The sequence below is a fragment of the Gorilla gorilla genome, chromosome 11 (genome assembly GCF_029281585.2).
Source record: "Gorilla gorilla gorilla isolate KB3781 chromosome 11, NHGRI_mGorGor1-v2.1_pri, whole genome shotgun sequence".
NCBI classification, from domain to species: domain Eukaryota; kingdom Metazoa; phylum Chordata; class Mammalia; order Primates; family Hominidae; genus Gorilla; species Gorilla gorilla.
In genome coordinates, this window is record NC_073235.2 from 60,390,688 (window position 1) to 60,416,222 (window position 25,535).

At 44.3% G+C, this 25,535-nt stretch overlaps 1 protein-coding gene and 1 pseudogene across 2 annotated transcripts in view; both read left to right on the top strand.

The window, feature by feature from the left end:
• Positions 1 to 25,535, top strand: part of UPP2 (uridine phosphorylase 2) — a 261,689-nt gene that overhangs the window by 31,943 nt on the left and 204,211 nt on the right. The window lies entirely within an intron of this gene.
• Positions 4,409 to 4,522, top strand: LOC115933833 (uncharacterized; annotated as a pseudogene).

The following is a 25,535-nucleotide window of genomic DNA, read 5'->3' on the forward strand; positions in this document are numbered from 1 at the left end:
CCTACATAGCAGTAGAAGTGAAAGAAAAAAAAAAAACACCTAGACCTGCATGTATCGACATGAACAAATCTCAAATATAATAATGTTGAGGAAAAAAATCAAGTTAATGAAGAACATAATAAATCAGTGGGGTGCCAGAGCTGGCTCACATGTATTGGGGTCATCTCTTCCTAACTTCTTGTTCACTGACACAATGTGGTCATTTGAATTTGGCCATGGTGGGAGTATGTAAGAATGGAAATTGGCAGATGCTTTAAATTGTCTTTTTTCTCGTAGACAACCTGTTGTTAAACATTTACCAGGATATCACTGGATAACATTTTTTTAGATTATCTCATTTAATCCATATATCAACACTACTAGATATTACTAGATATTGTCACCATTTCACAGATGAAGAAACAGGCTGAGTGTTGTAAGTAACTTGCCCAATCCCCACAGGTAATAAGGATAGACCAGAGATTATTACCTCATAGTTAGAGTTTACATGTATATACAAAATATGCACATATTATATACCTGACTTTTTTGGGGTTTTGACCATACTTTCTGACTCTCCCTATTACTCTATTCCTATTATAGCTGCTACATATGTATATTTTAGCATTTGCCATGCTGAATTGCAATCGTTCACTTATTAATACTCCTTATTCAATTATGAGCCTCCAGAGAGAATAGACCATACCTTATTCATGTCTATAGTTCCAGAACACAGGCTAGACATGGCACATCTACATAAATTCCTTGTTAGTAGCCTAACTCTACCTTTACAGTCATTCTTTACTAACTGCTCATGGGTGATGAATATTACAGGACCATTATTGAATGATTAGCCATTTCTTTAGCTCCAAGATCCCTAAGCAACCACCATCACAAGGTGGGCTCAGCAGGAAGAATATTCAATACAATCAACCCCTGTTTGTAGGGCTGTTCCTAATACTTTAAACACCACAAATGTGATGTCTAGGGCTTTTTAAGTTTAAGAACTGCACTCACATCAGTCTGTCCCCAGCAGTTCACACACATTACAATAACTAAATGACAGGACAGCACCATATTCATAGAATATACAAGAATAAAGGAAAAATATGAGACAATGTAGATCAATAGCATAAGATAGTCTTGCCAAAAGCTATCTTTTTATTATGATAGAGCCATAGGGTCCAGAGGGGCAAGACCGCACAATTCAGAAGCTTTCCCACACAAGAAACTAACAGAGTTGGTTGTTGATGGCATTTTGAGGCATAACATTTTTATAAATATTAAAATACTTAAAACAACACGATATACCATAGTATCATATAAATACAAGTATTTGGTATAATAAATACCACATTCAGGATAATGATTACTTCTTAAGAGGAAGGAAAGGAAGGTAATTAATTAGGAAAACAGAAGAGCTTCAGTTGAATTTGAAATGTATTTCTTTTTTTTTTTTGAGATGGAGTTTCATTCTTGTTGCCCAGGCTGGAGTGCAATGGCACGATCTCGGCTCACCACAACCTCTGCTTCCCAGGATCAAGTGATTCTTCTGCCTCAGCCTCCCTAGTAGCTGGGATTACAGGCATGTGCCACCATGACTGGCTAATTTTGTATTTTTAGTAGAGATGGGGTTTCTCCATGTTGGTCAGGCTGGTCTCAAACTCCCGACCTCAGGTGATCCGCCCGCCTTGGCCTCCCAAAGTGCTGGGATTACAGGCGTGAGCCACTGCGCCCAGCCAAGATTGAAATGTATTTCTTAAGCTGAGGAGGAGGTATGAATTGGTGATTGTATACTCTGTGCTTTCTGTTTTTCTAAAACATTTAGTAGTAGATCAATGAAATATGGCAGCCAGTTCTCCCACAGAGTGTAGAGTTACATGGGCGAGGTGGGAGGAGGCACTAGACACAGTCTCTATCCTTATGCCATCCCAATAGCTCTGCAGTGAGGGGTAGCTCCATGGCTCCTAGATTTGGCCATGGAGGTGGTGGGGGAGCAGGTGAGTTTTTAGTATCTCTGGGGCTATACGCAGTTGCCACATTTGGTTCTGAGTTTCCAAAAAGAAAGAAGGAGTAAATACGAACACGATGGGGAGGGGAGAGAATCAGGGGAATCATTCAAGTGGTGAACACGACCATTTCAGGATGACCCTTCAGCTCCACCTGACCTCTGTGGGCTGCCTGGCAGGCAGTGGGTATATTTGGTTACAGACAAAAAATAGAGGATATATTATACAGATGCCTATTTCTAGTCAACTTGGGTCATAATAGAATTCAAGTTCTCCTAGAAAGGGGCACAAGTAGGAAATGTTAAGGGCAGATCTACAGCTAACATCGGTCAAGAGATGCTAGGAGGGGAGGACTTAGCTCCTGAGGGAAAGATCCTTTAGCCCTGCTGCTGGGGTCGGTACCATCTTTTCATTCCTAGGTAAGATGGTCTAAAGTACTCTACTTTAGTTCCATTCCCTTGGCGCCTGAAAGCAAGTTAATAAGGCATTTATAGGCTGCTCTGGATTTTGTACCTCTCCCTGACCTCCCTCCTCCCCTTCACATTTCTGATACTTAACTGTACGCTAAGCACGTCGTGCTGTTTCTGCACATGCTGTTCTCTCTGTTCCACCACAGTCCTTCTCTTTCTTTAAGTCTTTTCTCTATCTTCAAATCCTTTACCTTTCTTCCTATGTGAAAACTTCCCCACTACCTCTCCACATCAACAGAGGCATCTCTCTCTCCTCTGGGTCCCCTTCCTAGGACACGCCTTTATCTTTTCTTGCTATGCACAGTATGGAAGTTGCTGCTCATATGTCCATCTCCCCTGCTGCAGTGCTGAGCTCCTTTGAGACAAGAAGCCTGTGTTACTTTAACTTTGTATCCCCCAGGCCCACCACAGACCTGGCGCAGATATTGAGTAGGTGCTTAGTAGAGGAGAGAAGAAAGAGAAGGGAAGAGAGAGCAGGAAAAACTACCTGACTCTTCACTTCTTTTCTTCAGACATTCTCTCATTCACTCTATCTTTCCTTTTTTAAACTATGTGCTAACACTCATGCAGAGTTCAGTTGTAGGCAGACAAGCAAGGCAGGAAGTATGGGGTATGCCAAAGATAAGGAAACTGACACTAGTGGGCACAGGAGGTCTAATTCCATTCTTTGGTGCAACTTCATTTTACATAATGCCATTTGTGGGAAATGAATGACTCTATATACAAAGGCTGGAGGTGCACAGAAGGCAGAGGTCAGGGATGATTACAAAGGTCCTGGCACCTTTTCTTCCCCCTTAACTGTCAACCTCTTCTGCTCTGTTTTTTTTTTTTTTTTTTTTTTTTGGTCTCCTGACCTGGTCTGGGATCTCCTGAATTGCTGTCAACAGCTAGCAATTTCATGTGTGTTATGCCATGAATTCTATTCTGAATACAGCTATAGCAGGTTCCACTAATTAATTAAATTGTACTTCATAGACTTGCAGTCAGGTCTCTTGAATACAAGATGCAAATTTATGCAACATATGCAAATCACTCATGTTCTCAAATTCCATGAACAAAATCTGGTAGCCTTGAGATAAAAAAGCCCCTGCCAAGCATCATCTCTCCTAATTATTGCTTAATTTCCTCCTCCCCCCACCCTTTAACATTGAACACTTTCAGGCTTGGCAGAAACTGGAAGAAAACACAATGAGAGCTGGTTAATAAACAGGAAGTTCCTCAGGGGCAAAGACCCTGCAATCTATTTATTTTATGCTCTCCAGTGGCTCCTAATATACTGCTGAGCACACACAGTCTTGCATAGGGAACACCACCAGTCCTGACTATCAAATTATGGACATTTCAAGATGAACAAGTTGAGAGCCCCGAAAGCTTTGCAAAACATGCCATTTAAGACTAGAAACAGGAAACTGATGACCTGTACTATATAATGCATGTAGCTATTAATTTATTTAAGTTAAATAACATTTAAAAATTTTGTTCTTGGCTGGGTGTGGCAGCTCATGCCTGTAATCCTAGCCCTTTGGGAGACCAAGGCAGGAGGATCCCTTGAGCCCAGGAGTTTGAGACCAGCCTGGGCAACATAGGGAAACCCTGTCTCTATTAAATTAAAAAAAAAAAAAGAAATAAAAATTTTAAATTTAATTCTAAGTCAAGCCACATTTCAAGTGTTTAGTAGCTAGATGTGGCTAGTGACTTTCATATTGGGCAGTAGAGGTATAGAACATTTCCATTATCATGAAAAGTTCTACCGGATGGCACTGATTTAAACACTTGGTACTCAAAGTCCGGTCCTTGGAGAGCATATTGGGCGTGTATTGAGAGCATAGTGGAAAATGTAGAAGCTCAGGTCCTACTCCAGATCCACTGAATCAGAATCTGCCTTTTAACAAAATCCTCAATTCATTCACATGCATGTAAATGTGAGAGAGGCATTGGTCTAGATCTAGAATAGAAAACAGTGGTTCTGTACTCACTTCAGCAGTATATATACTAAGAAGATTAGCATGGCCCCTGTGCAAAGATGACATGCAAATTCATGAAGGGTTTCATTAAAAAACTTTTAAAAAAGAAAAAAGGAAACAGTGGTTCTCCTCAGAAATAGAGCCATGCATCTACAGCCATCTGATCTTTGACAAAGTCAACAAAAATAAGTAATGGGGAAAGGACTCTGTATTCAATAAATGATGCTGGAATAGCTGACTAGCTATATGCAGAAGAATGAAACTGGAGCCCTACATTTTACCATACACAAAAATTAACTGAGGGTGGATTAAAGATTTAAATGTAAGACCTCAACCTATAGCAATCCTAGAAGAAAACTTAGTCAACACCATTCCGGATATCGGCTTTGGGAAAGAATTTATGATTAAGTCCTCAAAAGCAGTTGCAACAAAAACAAAAATTGACAAGTGGGACTAATTAAAGAGGTTTTGTACAGCAAAAGAAACTGTCAACAGAGTAAACAGACCTACAGAATGGGAGAAAATATTCACAAACTATGCACCCAACAAAGCTCTAATATCCAGAATCTATAAGAAACTTAAACCATTGAACAACCAAAAAACAAACAACCCCATTAAAAGTGGTGTTATGCCCAGACCATTAGTTCCCCAAAGAAGACCACTAGAGTCCAGAGTCAAAGCCAAGCGGCAAGGATCTTTACTACAAGTTCGAACCTGGTCCCTCCATTCCACAGCATACAAGAGGGCCCTGAACAATGCGAGTGTTTGCTTTTTATAGCCTGAGAGTTACAGGGGAACAAAGAAATTCTTTTGGTTCCCGCTTTTTCAGTAAAACTTTGAACGGCTGTCTCCTTATCGGAGACTTTCCTGGTGGTGTTTGTACTGGGCTCAGGAAGTTTGAGAGATATATGGTGATATGTGGTGAGATGGGAGGATGGGATGTGTTTGTACTGGGCTCAGGAAGTTTGAGAGATATATGGCGATATGTGGTGAGATGGGAGGATGGGATGTGTTTGTACTGGGCTTGTTTGTTTTGAGCCCGGGGCTGAGGAATGTGCCCGGCTCCTTTCATTCCCCCCTTTTCTTTTCAGGTTTTTTTAGAGCCAATCTTGGGTCTTATAAGTCTGATTCTGTTTCAGCGTTTACAGGTTGGTATTGGGCTCTGAGGACCATGAGTTGTACAGTGTCAAACCTTTCTCTAATGAACCGCAAAATTCTGTTAACAACACAAGGTCCTACGGTAAGCAGAAATAGTAGACTCAGCAGGGGTCCAAGGAAGGGGGCTAACAGAGAAAACATAGATGAGTTCCACCATTGGTCTGCAGCTGAAGCAAACTGCCGTGTTCTTACTTCTGTGCTTAACTTGCGTAACTGTTGGACCCGGTCTTCAACGAGCCCTGATTCATTTATGTAGAAACAACAGTCTTCCTTTAGAAACGTACACGTTCCCCCTTTTTCAGCAGTGAGTAGGTCTAAGGCCCTCCGGTTCTGCAAGGTTACCTGTGCTAGGGACGTGAGCTGCCGCTGGAGGGAAGCAAGGGACTCAGCTGACTCCTCCATAGCAACGGCAAATTGTTGGTACAGCTTGTTACTTTCTATAAGGGTGTGACCTAGGGCTCCCCCAGCCAGTCCGGCCGCCATGAAGGATGCGGTGAGGGAGATTCCTGCAATGAGGGGGAGAAATATGGCTTGTGCAGGTCTCGGTCTAGGGTCTGGGTGAATAACAGCACTAGTCCAGTTACCGGTATACCCTAGGAACTCGCTGGCAGTAAGCAGAGTTAACCGGGGAACTAATGTGACAGGAAGACACATTAGGTTGGTAACAGAGGGGCTTGATAGGTTTTTAGATAATGTTCCATTACACCAGAAGAATATGCCTGACGGAGCCCTTAAGGTGATGTTAGGGGGCATTGCAGTGATGTTGCAGAGGCTGGAATTAGTTCCTGAGAAACAGTAGGGAAACTTTTCTTGACTGGGGTTTAGGTATAGTGGCACGTTAGGGATAGGGGCATATGAGAGGTTTCGGTGGTTGTTAGCTTGGGCTGAGGTGGAGGATCCCCATGGCAGGGGGACAGCGGTTAGCAGTGGACGCCCTAGAGTGGCACACAGAAAGCAGCCAGACAGGCTGTGAAGTCCTGTAAGGTTGGCAAGTTCTAATCCTTCTTGCAATAATTTTAACCAGGAAAAAGGACGTAAGTCTTGTGTCAGGCGGTTTTCTTGTCGCTGGATATTTCCATGGACCAGGGGCCGTACCTGCACTAGACCCCGCCACAGATAGAGGTGACTGCTAGGCCATGTGGAGGCGGAGGAGTAGTATACAGCCCCGTGTTGAGGCGTGGTCCAGCGGGAGTTCCAGGGGTCTCTAACTATCCATGTATATGAAAGGTCTCTATCTCGTCTGCGATGGAAGGGCCATCTGGGATCTAACTGTTCTTTTCCACCCCACCATTGGTATTTATGGATGTTACAATAGTTATAAGGGCAGCCGGCACTTTGGTGCCACCAATAGTGCTTACAATTGTATTCAGTCTGATCATACTCGAAGCATATTATTGGTGCCACTGGTTTGGCTACTGGGAAATCGGTAAAATTTAGTAAAATTGGGCTATTGCACCCTGAGGAGGGGCAATCTGCACTGGCCACTAATTTCCCAGGCTTATGAGGTTGCCCAGGGTGGGTTTGGTTTTCATAAAGCCAGAATCTCCAGACAAAGGGATTAGGAGCTGGCTTTATGTTTTCCCCAGCGGCCACTAGGGCGACTAATGTTAGAGTTAGACTACCTAACTGCATGTTTGCAGTGAGCTATGCTGCCGGCGCAGGGTGAGTTTTAAGGGGTTGTTCTTAGCTCTGTCCACAGTCCACGTGTCCGGTGCTTCAGCCGCCGCCGTGACTGGCCCCAGAAGGTCGGAGGTTGGGTCCACTGGCTTGACGTGGGTGTAGTGGATCCACGACGCAATGCCCTCTACCTTCAGGGTGGTGGGTGTGGTCAGGAGTACTTGGAGTGGTCCTTTCCACCTGGGCTCTAGGGTCTCTTGTCGGTGTCGCTTAACCAGGACCCAGTCTCCCGGCTGGTACGGATGGGGTGTCGGTGGGGGACTGGTCTCATATAGCTCTTTCAGCTTGGGCCAGATTTCTTGGTGAATTTTCTGTAAGGCTTGTAAGGAAAATAAGAATTCAGAGACATTTTCTGTTTCAGACTTAAGCAGGTCATCTTTTAAGCTAGGAACCAGGGGTGGAGGTCTGCCATACATGATTTCGTAAGGGGTAAGGCCCAGTTTGTAAGGGGTATTACGGGCCCGGAACAGAGCATAGGGGAGAAAGACTACCCAATTAGTGCCAGTCTCTATAGTCAATTTAGTTAAGGTCTCTTTTAAGGTCCGATTCATCCTTTCTACCTGTCCTGAACTCTGGGGCCTGTAAGCGCAATGTAGTTTCCAATTTGCCCCAAGGATGGAAGCCAAGTCCTGACTTACCTTAGCGACGAAAGTTGGCCCATTATCTGACCCTATCTGGATGGGGAAGCCATACCTGGGAAGGATATCTTCCAGAATTTTCTTTGCTACGACCTGAGCAGTTTCTCTTTTGGTTGGGAATGCTTCGGTCCACCCTGAAAAAGTATCTACAAAGACAAGTAAGTACCGGTACCCGTACTTTCCTGGCTTTATTTCGGTAAAATCTACTTCCCAGTAGATACCGGGCCTGGTTCCCCTGAGCCTTGTTCCTGCTGCAGCTTGAGATTGGGGGTATGCGTTGTTAAGCTGGCAGACTTTGCAACTTGTCACGATACTGCTGGCCGTCTCAGCTATATGTCTGATTTTGAGCTTGGAGCGTCTGATCAGGTCTATCATCCGCCGGGCCCCCAGGTGGGTGGTTCGGTGGATGTGTTCTAACACCTGTTGTCCTAATTTTTCTGGTAGGATGGTTTGGTCATTAGTATCAGTCCACCACCCATTCTGGATTTGTTTCAGGGGAAGTTTGTCAATCCACTGGAGATCTTGTTCTGAATATTCAGGGAAATATGGCAAGTCCCGGGGGCCCGGGTCAGGGAGCTGGAGTGCAAGGAGTTGGCTGGGAGCCTTCGCCACATTCCTTGCAGTTTGGTCTGCCAGAAAGTTGCCTTGAGCAGTTGGAGTAGTTAGTTTCTGATGCCCTGGGCAATGTACAATGGCTAACTTTTCTGGCCTCCATAGGGCTGTTAGCAGGGCTAGGATCTCTTGCTTGTTTTTTATCTCTTTTCCTTCAGCCGTCAGTAACCCTCACTCCCTGTAAATGGCCCTATGTATATGCGCCGTTGCAAAAGCATATCGGCTGTCTGTATATACTGTCAGCTTTTTCCCCGCCCCTAAGGTAAGAGCTTAGGTGAGCGCTATCAGTTCGGCCTTCTGGGCCGATGTCCCCGGGGGCAGGGGTTCCACCCAGATTACCTCAGTCTCTGAAGTTACTGCCGCTCCAGCGTACCTCTGGCCTTGATGCATGAAGCTGCTCCCATCAGTGAACCAGACGAGGTCGGCATCAGGAAGTGGGCGGTCCTGCAGGTCTTCTCGAACTCCGTGCACCTGAGCTAGTATCTTGGTGCAGTCATGGAGTGGGGCATCCAGGTCCGGGTTGGGCAGCAGCGAGGCAGGGTTTAAGGTCGTTGGGGGCAGGAAAATTATCCTGAGAGGATTTAGTAGTAGTCCTTGGTAGTGGGTGAGCCGGGCGTTACTCATCCATCGATTAGGTGGCTGTTTGAGTACACCTTCGATGGCATGTGGAGTAACGACCCGCAATTCTTGCCCCATGACAAGTTTATCAGCATCTTGCACCGTCAGAGCCATGGCTGCAATCATTCGGAGACAAGGGGGCCATCCGGCAGCTACTGGGTCTAACTTCTTTGACAGGTAGGCAACTGGCCTCCGCCAGGGGCCTAAGTTCTGAGTTATTACCGCCTTGGCGACACCCTTATTCTCATCCACGTATAAGTGGAAGGGCTTGGTAACATCAGGTGGTCCTAGTGCAGGCGCGGAGAGTAGGGTGGTATTAATCTGTTGGAAGGCCAACTCGGCTTCGTCTGTCCAATTAAATGGCTGTTGCCCCCGTATCGACCAAGAACTGGACTGGGGACCCCTCCACTTGCAAAGTTACCCTAGGTTCGGGGAGGGGGTCCGAACCCCGTCTTCCCTAGTCTTCGTCTTGAGTGACTAGTACGGGTGTAGACCTAGGGGGTCCAGGTCCCTGTCCTCGTGGTTTCTTTTTGGGGCAGTCTCTTACCCAGTGGCCAGCCTCCTTACAATAGGCACATTGGTCTTTGCTCAGATTATCATGCCGGGGGGGCTGCCTAGGTTGGGTGTACTCTGGCTGTAGATGCTCTTTCTGTACCACTGCTGCCAGGACCTTGGTCATTTTTTCAGTGGCCTTAAATTGCTTTTCCTCTGGAGTATCTCTGTTATTGTAAACCCGCTGGGCTATCTGAAGGAGGTCCTGAATCTGCTTCCCCTCCAAGTCTTCTAATTTCTGGAGTTTTCTCTTAATATCTGGGGCTGCCTGATTTACGAAAGACATTACAACAGCTGCCTGACTTCCTGGAGCCTCTGGATCTATGGGGGTGTACTGTCTAAAAGCTTCCATTAATCTTTCTAAGTAGGTAGCTGGGCTCTCTGTCTTTCCCTGCAGAATAGAATATACTTTAGCCAAATTAGTGGGCTTGCGAGCAGCTGCCCGGAGACCTGCCATTAGAGTCTGGCGATAAAGGTGTAGCCGTCCCCTACCTTCTGCCGTATTGTAGTCCCACGCTGGCCTGGTCAGAGGAAAGGTTGCGTTTATGAGGTCGGGGTTGGCAGTCGGTTGACCGTCGTCCCCCGGGACCAGCTTTCTAGCTTCTATCTGTATTCTCTCTCGCTCCTCCATGGTGAACAAGATTCGGAGGAGCTGCTGACAACCATCCCAAGTGGGCTGGTGGGTGAACATGACACTATCCAGTAAAGCCAGTAAATCTTTGGGGTTGTCTGAAAACCGAGCACTCTGAGTCTTCCAGTTATACAGATCACTGGTGGAGAATGGCCAGTACTGGAGCCTGGGGATTCCTGTGTCATCTGGGGGTCCTATTTCCCGAAGGGGTAAAGCTACCGTGGAGTCAGGCGGCTGAGGGGGGCTAGTCCACGAAGTGCGCCCTCGCATCCGCCCCGCCGGCCCTTCAAAGTTACTTTCCCTTTCAGCGGGCCCGTGTGTGCCGGCCGCCTCCCGTCCGCCTGCTCCCTCCCGCAGCTCAGCCAGGGGGGCTGGGGCCTGGGGCCCGGAGAGGTACGGAGGGGGTTCTGTGAACAGTAGGTCCCCGCTGTCAGGTAGAACAGGATGGAGGGGGCAGTTGGCTGCTTGGATTTTAGTGGTCGAGCAACCAGTGCCTTACAGGGTTCAGAGGCTAATTGGAAAGGGGACAGCCAAGGAGGCGGGTTCTCAACAAGGTCCTGCCATATGAGGATATATGGGATTTGATCTAAGTGGCCCACACGCCCAGGTAGGAAAATCTTGGACTTTACTCTAGTGATGACAGCAAGTCAGAAGGTCCCTTCGGGTGGCCACCCCACATCAAAGGCAGGCCATTCGGAGCGACACAGAGTAATTAGCTTTCCTTTCCTGATTTCTATACCAAGATTATGGCCCCTTGCTCTAACTTCTTTGAAATTACTCGTAAGGAGAGATAGGGGAGTGCTCTGGGTATTACCCATCCTGTAATAATTTGTAGTCTCTTCCTATAAAGGAATGTGGGTTTGAATCCCTGTAAAGGAAATCTGATTTGACTTCTTAACGATATCTAATCGCAGGCACACTTTGGCAGCCTTGGTCAGAGCCTTGGTCAGAGTTAGCTGCCTAGATCGTAGTCGTGCTGGGGCAGCCCAGATCAGCGACAGCTGCTGCCCGCCAAACCGGGGCAGTTCAGATCGCAAGCACGCACCGGAAGCCCGGGTCAGAGTTAGCTGCCTGGATCATGATCACGCTGGGGTAGCCCAGATCAGAGACAGCTGCTGCCCGCCAAACCGGGGCAGCTCAGATCAGAGACAGCTGCTGCCCGCCAAACCGGGGCAGCTCAGATCAGAGACAGCTGCTGCCCGCCAAGCCGGGGCAGCTCAGACCGCAATATAGATCAGATGAGAGCCAGGGGACGTCTCCCACTGGTCTCCGCTGGCTGTCCTATAGCGCGTCCGCCAGGACTGTGCCAGCTCGTTTCAGACCTCGCGAGTCACAGATTTGGATTCAGAACAGACACAGACAGACAAATGGAGACGAGCCAGCTCACCTATCAGTAGATCGATCCTAGCAGATCCGTTGACCAGGGGTCTGGTGGGCTTGGGGAATCCCGGACGAGCCCCCAGATGTTATGCCCAGACCATTAGTTCCCCAAAGAAGACCACCAGTGTCCAGAGTCAAAGCCAAGCGGCAAGGATCTTTACTACAAGTTCGAACCTGGTCCCTCCATTCCACAGCATACAAGAGGGCCCTGAACAATGTGAGTGTTTGCTTTTTATAGCCTGAGAGTTACAGGGGAACAAAGAAATTCTTTTGGTTCCCGCTTTTTCAGTAAAACTTTGAATGGCTGTCTCCTTATCGGAGACTTTCCTGGTGGTGTTTGTACTGGGCTCAGGAAGTTTGAGAGATATATGGTGATATGTGGTGAGATGGGAGGATGGGATGTGTTTGTACTGGGCTCAGGAAGTTTGAGAGATATATGGCGATATGTGGTGAGATGGGAGGATGGGATGTGTTTGTACTGGGCTTGTTTGTTTTGAGCCCGGGGCTGAGGAATGTGCCCGGCTCCTTTCAGTGGACAAAAGTCATGAACTGACACTTCTCAAAAAAAGACATACAAGCAGCCAACAAACATATAAAAAATGCTTGATATCATTAATTATCAGATGAATGCAAATCAAAACCACAATGAGATACCATCTCACACCTATTAGAATGGCTATTACTAAAAAGTAAAAAAAAGAACAGATGCTGGTGAGGCTGCAGAGAAAAGGGAATGTTTATACATTGTTGGTGGGAATATAAATTAGTTAGCCACTGTGGAAAGCAGTTTGGAGAGTTCTCAAAGATCTAAGAGCAAAACTACCATTTTACCCAGCAATCCCATCACTGGGTATATATCCAAAAGAAGGGCAGGGCGTCATGGCTCACATCCATAATCCCCAAACTTTGAGAGGCTGAGATGGGAGGATCGGTTGATTCCAGGAGTTTGAGACCAGCTTGGGCAATGTAGTGAGACCCCACCTCTTAAAAAAAAAATATAGCCAGGCATGGTGGGAATGCCTGTAGTCCCATCTACTTGGGGGACAGAGGTGGAGGATTGCTTGAGCCTGGGAGATTGAGGCTGCAGTGAGCCACGATCACACCTCTGCATTCCAGCCTAGAAAACAGAGTGAGACCTTGTTTAAAAAAAGAAAAGCAGAAAACAAATCATTCTACCAAAAAGACACATGCACTCATCACAGCGCTGTTCACCATAGCAAAGACATGAAATCAACCTAGGTACACATCAATAGTGGATTGGATAAAGAAAATGTACATATACACCATGGAATACTACAGTCATAAACAACAAAATCATGTCCTTTGCAGCAACATGGACACAGCTGGAGGCCATTATCCTAAGCAAATTAATCCAGGAACAGAAAACCAAATACCGCATGTTCTCACTTATAAGTGGAAGCTAAACATTAGGCACTCATGGACATAAAGATGGCAACAACAGACACTGGGGACTACTAGAGCAGGGAGGGAGAGAGAGGGGAAAGGATTGGAAAACCCTTTGCTCACTACCTGGGTGATGGGATCATTTGTACCCCAAACCTCAGCATCATGCAATATACCCATGAAACACACCAGCACATGTACCCCCTGAATCTGAAATAAAAGTTGAAATTATAAAAAAATGAAAGGAAGGAAGGAAGGAATCAGTGATTTTCTAATTTTAGTATATATCAGAATCATCTGGGGTACTTATAAACACAGATTGCTGGGCCCTAATATATGAGTTCCTAACTCAGTAGGTGTGTTAGTTTCATAGGGCTGCCATAATGAATTACCATGAAATAGGTGGTTTAAAACAAGCTCCTATTTCTGGATGCTCAAAGTCTGAAATCAAAGTGTCAGCAGGGCCACACTTCCCCTGAAATCGATAGGGAAGATCCTTCCTTGCATCTTCTTAGCTTCTGGTAGTTTGCTGGCAATCTGTGGTGTTCCATGATTTACAGGTATATAACTTCAGTATCTGCCTCTATCATCTTATGGAGGTCTCCCCTTGTGTATCCGTGTCTCTCTCTCCTTTTCTTATAAGGACATCAGTCATTGGATTAAGGGCCCACCCTACGCTAGTACAGCCTCATCTTGGCTTATCTAATTACATCTACAATGACCTTATTTCCAAATAAGTCTACATTCTGAGGTACTGGGTGTTAGGACTTCAACATATCCTTTTGGGGGACACAATTCCACCCATAACAGGAGGGCTAGGGTGTGACCTGTTAATCTGCATTTCCAACAAGTTCCCCAGCTGGTGCTAATGCTGCTACTGGAACTACACTTTGAAAACCACAGGTCAAACAATTAGCAAAACAGGATTACTTGGAAAAAAAGTTGGATCGTATCATGAAAGTAACTGTGTTCCACTTCCCAAATGTGCAGAATTCCATGTTTAGGCATACTTGGGAGATGGTCATCCAGTCAGTGCATGAGTACTTCCAAAGACAGAGTTCCCATTACTAGCAGTGCAGCTTTCTTGATGGCTATGCTCCTGAAATTTGTGCACTTTGAACTTACCGAATATCTGATATATCTAGCTGATGTATGGCAGCAGAAAGTCTCCATATTTTTTTCTGATGGCTGCACAAGGTCTCAACGTTGAATTTTACATTTCCTCTTTGTGACAGTTCTCCAAATCCTTTAGATTCTGGTTTGCTCTGAAGAGCACACTTGTTGAGGTTTTTAGGGATGATAATCATGTCCCCCTACCCCCAGTTATGAGTTAATTAGAAATAGATATAGGAATCCAACAGATGAAGATCAAAAGATCAACTATATTTCCAGTAAGCATAGAATGGAGTGCAGAATTTGGACCTTGACCACAATCAGCCTTCCTACAAACCTCCACTTGATTGAATTTATTTGATATGATCACATACAAAGAAGCAGGACAATTGAATCCACAGCACTGTGCAAGGTTTTAAGGGTATGAGTTACAGCTATTGCCACATTAAGAAATGTAACAGCACTAGGAGAGATTAGGTTTTCCTGGAAGAGAGAAAGGAAAGATGTCTAAGTCCACCCATCCCAAGAGACCTTCCTTCTCCCAGGGTTGCCTCCTTAGCATCCTTCCCACCATTTTCCTTTTTTCAAACAGAACCCTAATGTTATTTACAAAAGCCCACTGCAACCCCTTTCATGGTGCCCAAGTGTCTCAGGAAGCCAGCCCTATCCTCAACTGAAGCCAATCCTAGTAACTCTAACCTTGCAAGTGATTGGTTTCAGAATTTAGGCTTCAGTGAATCAGTGCATGGCATGACTCCTAGAGACTGCTGTTGGATCAGAGATGGGCAAGTGATACAGACAAGCCTAATCAGACTACTTTTGTTCAAAGGTAGGAGGAAAGATTTTTCTTTTCTTTTCTTTTTTTTTTTTTGAGACGGAGTCTCACTCTGTTGTCCACGCTGGTGTGCAATGGCGCCATCTCGGCTCACCCCAAACTCTGCCTCCCAGGTTCAAGCGATTCTCCTGCCTCAGCCTCCCAAGTAGCTGGGATTACAGACATGCACCACCACACCTGGCTAATATATATATATATTTTTTTTAAGTAGAGATGGTTTCACCATGTTGGCCAGGCTGATCTTAAACTCCTGACTTTAGGTGGTCCGCCCACCTCAGTCTCCCAAAGTGCTAGGATTACAGGCGTGAACCACCGCACCTGGCCTATAAAGAATTTTCTAATGAGGAAGCATGTTGTTCCAAGAGCTGATGACAGTCACCAGAAGGAATCAACCTGAAGAAAACGCCCCTATCTGGAGGATGAGGGAGCACAAAGAACAGCAAAGCAATAAATCCCCAGCTCTAATTATAATACTTGCTCTACCTTTGGCTTTTGTTGTTGTTATTTAAAATAATACTAATTTTTTTTTATTGTTTAAGCTGGTTATGTCAATGTCTCTGTCATTTCCAGCTAAAATAATTTCTGCCAATAAAATACTTAAATATTTTTTCTATGAGTTAGTAGAAATTGCCTCATGGGGCTAGGCATGGTGGCTCACGCCTGGAATTCCAGCGTTTTGGGAGGTCGAGGTAGGTAGATCACCTGAGGTAACAAGTTCGAGACCAGCCTGGCCAACATGGCAAAACCCCGTCTCGTGGCCGGGCGCGGTGGCTCATGCCTGTAATCCCAGCACTTTGGGAGGCCGAGGTGGGTGGATCACAAGGTCAGGAGATCGAGACCATCCTGGCTAACACGATGAAACCCCGTCTCCACCAAAAATACAAAAAATTAGCCGGGCGTGGCGGCGGGCACCTGTAGTCCCAGCTACTCAGGAGGCTGAGGCAGGAGAATGGAGTGAACCCGGGAGGTGGAGCTTGCAGTGAGCTGAGATCGTGCCACTGCACTCCAGCCTGGGCGACAGAGCAAGACTCCTTCTCAAAAAAAAAAAAAAAAAAAAAAAAGGTCTCTACTAAAAATACAAAAATTAGCCAGACGTGGTGGCACGCGCCTGTAATCCCAGCTACTTGGGAGGCTGAGGCATGAGAATGGCTTGAACCCGGGAGGTGGAGGTTGCAGTGAGCGGAGATGCGCCTCTGCACTCCAGCCTGGGCTACAGAGCAAGACTCTGTCTCCAAAAAAAAAAAAAAAAAAAAAAAAGAAAAGAAAAGAAAAGAAAAAAGAAAAATTGCCTCATTGAAACCTGAAGAAACAGGACTAGGTTTCCACCCACCAATCCTCCGACTTAATTCATTAATGTTGCTCTTAAAGTATGTGCCCCTAAATGGGCAGATTACTCCAGACAATGTGGTACCATTAACTCCCACCCAGCACAGTGCCTGCCAATGGAATACATGCTAAACAAGTATTTGTTGAACAAATGCAGCTGGAGACTGCACTAACATTTTTAGCAGATGCATAATAATTATATTCAATTCAGGTGAACTAAAAATCCGTAGAAGAGCCGGGCGCGGTGGCTCACGCCAGTAATCCCAGCACTTTGGGAGGCCGAGGCAGGCTGATCACGAGGTCAGGAGATCGAGACCATCCTGGCTATCACAGTGAAACCCCGTCTCTACTAAAAATATAAAAAATTAGCCGGGTGTGGTGGCGGGCGCCTGTAGTCCCAGCTACTCGGGAGGCTGAGGCAGGAGAATGGCGTGAACCCGGGAGGCGGAGCTTGCAGTGAGCCGAGATCGCGCCACTGCACTCCAGCCTGGGCTACAGAGCGAGACTCCGTCTCAAAAAAAAAAAAAAAAAAAAAAAAAAATCCGTAGAAGATTGTAATACAATTTTTTTTTTTTTTTTTTTTTTTTTTTTTTTTTTTTTTTTTTTTTTTTTTTTTTGAGACAGAGTCTCGCTCTGTTGCCCGGACTGGAGTGCAGTGGCGCGATCTCGGCTCACTGCAAGCTCCGCCTCCCGGGTTCACGCCATTCTTCTGCCTCAGCCTCCCGAGTAGCTGGGGCGACAGGCGCCTGCCACCACGCCCGGCTAATTTTTCGTGTTTTCCGTAGAGACAGGTTTCACCATGTTAGCCAGGATGGTCTCGCTCTCCTGACCTCGTGATCCGCCCACCTTGGCCTCCCAAAGTGCTGGGATTACAGGCCTGAGCCGCCACGCCTGGCCCTTTTTTTTTTTTTTTTTTTTTTGAGATGGAGTTTCACTCTTGTTGCCCAGGCTGGAGTACAGTGGTGCGATCTGGGCTCACTGCAACCTCTACGTCCCAGGGTTCAAGTGATTCTTCTGCCTCAGCCTCCGAAGTAGTTGGGATTATAGGCACCTGCCACCATGCCCTGCTAATTTTTGTATTTTTAGTAGAGACGGGGTTTCACCATGTTGGCTAGGCTGGTCTCGAACTCCTGAGTTCAAGGGATCTGCCTGCCTCGGCATCTCAATGTGCTGGGATTACAGGCGTGAGCCACTGTGCCCAGGCACATTTTAATATAAGTTGATGCCAACACTGTTGTTCTTCACTCTGTATCTGAGCAATTGCATAGTGTATGAAGTTTTCCTTTAAAATTTTCTTTTAACCTAAATAATTGAGTTTAGGAGACTCTAGCCTAGATTGCACTCAGCCGAGGTGATTTTTTTTTCTACTTTATTTTTATTTTATTTTATTTTTGAGACGAGTTCTTGCTATGTTGTTCAGGCTGATCTCAAAGGCCTGGGCTTAAGTGATCCACCCACCTCCTCCCAAAGTGCTGGGATTACAAGCATGAGCCACTGCGCCCGGCCAGGTGAGGTGATTTTTAATTTTCCATCATTTGTCATGTCAGTTATTCTTCCTATTTTGGTAAGAACCTCAAAAAAGCTATACATTCCTTCTGGGCCTTCATATGCATCAAATAGCAAAATGTTGACTGTAACAGCACAAGCGGAAAGAACTCTAGGTTACCCTATTGTTTGCTAAAAGGAATCACTCTGTTCCCTTCTATGCATTCCTAACTTGATCCACGAAATAAGACATTCTGCCCTTGCAGAAATGTCAGGATCATAACTTCTACTGCTTCTAGTTCACTCCTTCTACCTCCAACCATGCTTGATGGTTGGTCAATTTTGGAGAAGGAACTGAAGCTGCCTCAACAAGCCCTCTCTGAATTCCTTGAAGTTGCCTCTGTGCAGGACACGTGCATTCTCCTCTTCCACCAATCACTGAGCTGCCCCTGAATAGGAGGCCAGAGTGGTTCAGCTGTGCCTGTGACTGGAGAGGAATGTTTAACTGTGTCAGACCTGGAATATTAGCAAGGATTAAGGGCCAGGTTGTGGACACATAACAAGCCACATTCTCTTATCAGTTTAACCAAAAACAGAGGTGAGGTTTGTTTTCCCCATCTGGTTGACACCTGTGTTTACTTATTCATCGCTTCAGAACTTAGATGGGTAAGAGCAACTTGTTATTAATGGACTGTTCCCAAAGCTCAATCTTAACACCCAAGATTGATTGTTCAACAGCTTTAAGTCTATCAAAACATATTATTATTGAGGGCTTCAACAAATTCCAGAAAAAGTAAGTCTATCATAGTCCCCTACCCTGACAACTTAATAGTCCAAACTAAAAAAGGAAAGGTAATGTTTGGTTCATTTTGGTTCAAAAGTATGACTTACTTTGAACAAACTGATCATAATATGAAGTGATTATTATGTTCCTTTTAAAACTTTTTTTTCCTGAGACAGGCTGGAGTGCAGTGGCGCGATCTTGGCTCCACTGCAAGCTCCGCCCCCCGGGTTCACACCATTCTCCTGCCTCAGCCTCCCGAGTATCTGGGACTACAGGCACCCACCACCATGCCCGGCTAATTTTTTTGTATTTTTAGTAGAGATGGGATTTCACCATGTTAGCCAGGATGGTCTCAATCTCTTGACCTCGTGATCCACCTGCCTTGGCCTCCCAAAGTCCTGGGATTACAGGCATGAGCCACCGCGCCCAGCCTAAAACTTTAAAAAAATTATAAATTAACTGTTGATTAGTAAAATCTAGATGAGTATTAGAAAGAATTGGGGGCCAGACACACTGGCTCGTGCCTGTAATCCCAGCACTTTGGGTAGATCATTTGAACCCAGGGTCTCAAGACCAGACTGAGCAACATGACAAAACCCGTCTCTACAAAAAATTTAAAATAATTAGCCGGGCGTGGTTGCACACCTGTAGTCCCAGTTATTCAGAAGGCTGAGGTGGGAGGATCCCTTGAGCCCAGAAGGTTGAGGCTGCAGAGAGCTATGATTGCACAACTGCACTCCAGCCTGGGCGACAGAGTGAGACCCTGTCTCCAAGAAAATAAAAAAAAAAAAAAAAAAAAAAGAACTGGCCTCAAACCTCAAACTTTCACATTTGTACTTTCTGTGATTCCCACTTTTTCTCCTTTCTGAAAATCAGACTACTTACCCCTTTCTTGTCTTTGGAAGCCACTCCCATGAGCCACACTTCCTCTGAGATTGCCCATTGTAGTAGTTACATGGTACCTGAATTTCCTTCAGACCCATGGAGTGTAATTCTCAAGGTCTAGACACTTGAACTCATAAAAACCACCAGGTGAAATCTTGTCTCTCTTGGGCAAACTAAAACAAACTATGGCAACTGTCATTCGTAGTTTTCAACTATGAATAGACCCAGAAATACATGGTAGGTAGTAATTTGCTATTTTGCTGAGGCATTGGACTCTGGCCCACTGTCATAATTGTAAGTGACATAAGCTTGCCTAGCTGAGCCCAGCCAACTGCCTAACATGCCCGTCTCAACTGTGTGCTTCGTATTCTTATTCTTTTCTCTTCACAGTGATTATGTCTTTTCTGTCTGTATGAAAATGATGATGAACAGCCAGGTGCGGTGGCTCACGCCTGTAATCCCAGCACTTTGGAAGGTCAAGGCAGGTGGATCACCTGAGGTCAGGAGTTTGAGACCCGCCTGGCCAACATGGTGAAACCCTGTCTCTACTAAAAGTACAAAAATTAGCCGTATGTGGTGGCGTGTGCCTGTAATCTCAGCTACTCAGGAGGCTGAGGCAGGAGAATCACTTAAACCCTGGAGGTGGAGGTTGCCGTGAGCTGAGATTGCACCACTGCACTCCAGCCTGGGCGGCAGAGCAAGATTTTGAGTCAAAAAACAAAAAAAAGAAAAAGTTATACTAGAAATCCTAGGAGAAGAGAAAAGGATGCTTCAGAGGAAAGAAAAAAGGAAGAGTTAGAATTTGATGGGTCCATGATGCCCCTCTCCAGAAGAAGCAGCAAGACTATAGCAGGTGTGGTTTCCAGCCTCACTGAATCCTTCTGACAAACAGAGAGCACCAAGCTTCTATGGACCATGTGGAATGAACGAGAAGACTAACAGAAAAAGCCATATGACCTGAAGATTAGATACATTGGTACAGATTGCTAAATTTTATCAATAGATATTTCTGTTCACTGGGCACACAGTTAAATTCTATTTCTCTGCCAGCCTCCCTGTATCAACTTACAGCTAAGTGGTTGAGTCTGACTGATTGAATGTGGGCTAAAGTAATATATACCACTTTAGGGCCTGACTCGTAAATATATCCTTATGATCTCTCTATCTCTACCTCTAATTCCTTTCCAGTCATAGTGGTAGGAAGCAAATGATTTCAAAGCCCAGATGATGACAGAGACCCATCTTGGAAGGGGCTTGGATCCCTGAGTCACTGCTTGGAGGAGAGCTGCCTGAGATGGCTTCCTGATCATGAACATCCACATTGGACTTTGCCTGAGCAAGGAATAAACATCCTATCTTAAGACAATGTGATTTGGAGTTTTTGGCATATGACCAGCTTCAATTACGCTGCATAATTTACATGTCTTCTCCCTCTTTCCCAGGTAACTCATATGCCTCCCAGATGTTTATATTTGGAAAGAGGGAAGAAGACCCAAATAATAACTGAGATCAAATTTCTCACCAACTCACTGGGACTCTGAGAGATGCATTTCATTTGATTTAAAGAAAATAAATTACTTTGAAACTAGACTTGACATTATTCCTCCATCTGTATTACTTTTGATTCATGGGTAAGACATAAATTGAGTAATTCTGGCCTCTCTGACAGACAAGGTTCCCCAACACATACCTAATGGTGGTCCCTCCCACCAAGATAAGTATTGGCTTCTTGACCTTTCACTCCCATCCTGTTACTGTCAGACCTGCTCCCTTCCTCGGTATGGTCAGGAGTCTTGGAGGTCTGGATAGCAAAGAGTTAAGCCCTTCTTTCAGGTCTTTTTCTCCTTCAGTCGATTAATTAGATTGAAATTTCAACTTCAAGCTGCTCTGCTGGTCTCTAGCTAATGCTGTCACCTGAAATACTGCCCACCACACAAGAGCTTTTGACAGCAAGAGCCGCTCAAAAGCCTCTTCATGCCTCTATTCCAGGAATAACCCAAGGAAAGGGTTGATAGCTGTGAAAGCTGAGTACTGAAGCCCTCTCTGTCCACCGCTTCAAAAGAATAACTACCATCGGTCTGCCTTTATTTTGTATTTTAGCTCCTCTTTGTCAATGAAAAGTTCCTGCTCTCTATTCATTATAAAGAATAAAGAGCTTTTCAAGTGTGAGTTGCTAAACCCAGAAGGGAACAGAGCTATTTTTAAGAGGGTTTCAACTCTGAGCTGTTACATCGACCAGCCTGCCGGCAGCAGAGGTCTTCCAGGGAGGCTGAAGGCAAGAGCGGCTTCTCTTCAGGTGGGCATCTCAGGCAGGAAGCTCCTGGGGCTGAAATGGTCTAGCTTTTTGGCCCACAGGCAGCCCTGGTGCCTTCGAACCTGGCTCCTCAAGACAGAGCTTGCAAGGGGGTCAGGGGAGTCACTGTGATTCTCACCTATTTGAGGTCTGCCTGCTGCCTTAGGTTTCTCACATCCACTTCCTCCACGTAGGAAACAATCTGCTTGATTCTCCTCCGGGGGCACAGGGAGGTGGGGGGTGTCTTTATGTCCTCTCCTATCTTCGTCAAGCCATATGCAACTGGCAGCCGGCACGCTTCTCTCTGTGGGAAGAGGATCATCAGAGCTGGATTCCTGACTGAAAGGAGGAACATGCAGAGTTGCCTGCCTCCCGGCCAATGGGAGTGAAATCCTCTTGGCTTGGGTCTGTCTGGAGCTCTTCTGAAGTCCATGCACTGTAGGGGCATGGATGGGCTCTCAGATTCGGAGTTAGAGGACCTGGATTCAAGTCTCACCTCTCTAAGCCTCTGTTCTCCAAGGCTACAATGAGGATAATAGTACTTTGCTATCAGAGGTGCTGCAGGGAGGATGACCCATCCTCACATGTATGTGGATAGTCTGTGAACCCTGCAGTGTCATGCGTGGTGATCATTGCTCTGAGGGTCAGTGAGATACGTGTTACAGTGTCTTTTAAGAACAGAAAATGATGCCACTGGATGACAGAGGAGATATTGAAAATATGAGAAACTACTAATGATTAGGAGGAATGAGAATCTGTTATCTATCCTCCCATTCCATTCAGTTCCCCCACCAGAGAAAAGGGGCAGGGAATTAAAACTATTCCTTTGCTCTGATAGCTTTTGGAAGTAAAAGACATGCATGTGTACTAAAATACTGAGGGAACCAAAAGGATCAACTAATTTTGTACAGAGTGGCTAAATATAATAGAGAAACCTACGTGATTATACTATATCTTGTACTACAGAGGATTTATGAGTGCCTGCAGTAAATTTTAACATTTTTATTATTTATTTATTTTTATGTTTTTAATTGATACATAATAGATATACATATTTTAGGGGTATGTGTGATCATTTGATGCATTCCTATAATCACATCAGTATAATTAAAATATTCATCACCTTAACTATTTTTCTTTATGCTAGGAACATCCTAATTATTCTCTTCTAGCTGTTTTGAAATATACAATAGATTAATGTTAACTACAGTCACCCTACTGATCTACAAAACACCAAGTCTTATTTCTTTTATTGTACTGTGTATTTGTATCCATTAATTACCCTCTCTTTATCACCCCACCCCTCTACCTTTCCTGGCCTCTGGTAACCACCAATCTACTTTCCATCTTCAAGAGATCTACCAGTAAGTTTTTTTTTTTAAGGAAAACTTATAGACAGAAAAAATATAGGCAAAATAGGATGATTAGGTCCAAGAGAAAAGATACTGCACATATAAACAGGTGACAAGGTTCTACTGTTACAAAAACAGGGCAGCCAAGTAGGCTCTGAGCTTCCAGGAGGCCAAAGCAAAAAGGGAATATGATCTGTCACCAAATTTATATCTTTCTTGAGGAACCCCTTCACCACAACCAATTTCTCATCCTTTTTTATCATAAGACTTATAAACGTGGATATTTATCTTCAAGAAGAGAATACTTAGGGAGTTTCATTATGGCCTTCCTCAAGTATTTGATGGGCTTCCAAGTACAAAAAAAAAAGATTGCTTTGGGTAATTCCAGACCACAAAACTAGAATCAATGAGTGTAAGTTAAGGGGAACAGATTTGGGTTAAAAATAAAGAACTTTCTAACAATTAGAGTTGTCCATAAATGGAATGAGCTGTCTGGCAAAGAAGTGAGCTCCCTGTTACTGGAAGTGATCAAACAGAGGCTGGCTAACCATCTGTTAAGGATAAGAAGGATTTGTGCATAATGAGAGAATTATGCAACAACATAATACAAGGCTCTTCGTGACAGTTTTATTTATAATAGTAAGGGAAAAAATAGAATCAACCTAAATGTCCAACAAAAGGGGATTAGTTATTTATGGTACTTTCCTATGATTTGTTTTTTATAGATTTTTCAAATATTAAAAATCAGTAAGACAAGGACATAGAAAAAAAGCTGATGATCTATTGCTAAGTGAAAAAGCAGCCTACTGAAATAGCATACGTACTGTGATACAACTTTGTAAAGAAAATTTCTGTAAACAAAGATACATTTTTTCATTTTATTTTTTTCATTTTATAAAGAAAGATAATATTAAAGAAAGTACACACATGAAAACATTAATAGTGATTATCAGTATTACTTGAATTATGGGTGATTTTTCTCCTTAGGGCTTGTCAGAGTTTTCCAAGTTTTCTACTTTGAGCACTTACCACTTATGTAATTAGAAAAAAATTTAACAAAAATCCCAGAAGAACCCTTCATTAGTCATTACTCTATAGTTTTAACTAGTTGATCCCTGAAGTTTTTCAAACTTAGTATTATATGATTTTCATTTTATACTTAGGTCATTTATTTTCTCTTATAAAATAACTTGTTTTTCAAACAGAACTCAACCAAATATAAATACCTCCCCAACAAATAAATAGTGGCTTAAATTATGAGGCTTAGGTACAACCTAATGCATTTCTGACTGCTAGAGCCATTTTTATCTGAAATCTCTTTTGGAAATATGTTGAATATAAATCTAAAAGTCTGTACAATAGAGTAGAAAGAGCTGAGACTTGGAGTCAGACACACTCAGGTCTCAAATTTTGGCTCTGCTACATACCAGCCTTAGTTTCCTCAACTTTAATATGTGATAATAATAACAGCTAAGATTTGTAGAAAATTCAGAGTGTGCCAGGCACTGTTGAAGTGCTTTACATGCAATGGGATCCTCAAAACAATTCTTTGAGGTGAATTCTATTGTTATTTTTCAGATGATAAAAATTAAGCACAGAGAATTTCAATATATTGCCCATTTCATGCAGCTAGAGAGTGATGGAGTAAAAATTCAACCTCAGACATGTTAACCTTAGGATCCCTGGCATTAACCACTATACTATACTGCCTTATAGAGTGGTGGAGGGATTCATTAAATTAACATACATGAAGTGCCTGCTTAACAGAAATAGGGGCAGTCAGAACGTTAGTTTTCTCCCTAAACTTTTCCATGGCTATTTGGCCCCAGGAAGACTTTTGATCACCTTCCCCAATACTGTGTGTATTCCGCCAATACACTGGGGTAAGTGTGGCTCTGTGGTAGGTAGTTTTACGACAAATTTATTATCAGTGATACTCATGTCAAACTCAGGGATATTAGAAATCATGTCCCACAGGCCTCCATTCTGGGGCTGATTCTTTAATATTTCATCAATGATTTACATGGATAGAACAGAAAATAAGCTCCTAGAGCTGACAGATGATAGCATGCTGTTAGCAGATGACACCCATCGTCAGTTAGGAAGGCGAGCATCCAGGACAGGATTAGAATTCCAAATGGTCTGGCAAGATGGGGAAGAGGTGGAGGCAGAAAGAATGAACTTCATTAGCAACTATCACAGAGTAATACGTTTATTAACAGGGAAAAACAGATTATACCAACATAGCAAGAACAGTGACTAGCAATGAGTGATTATTGCCTGAAAGAGTTAATGGTGGGAGTTACTCATAACTGGAAATGAGACAGAAAGTCAAATATGATTCTAGAAAAAGGACCAATAAATAGCAGT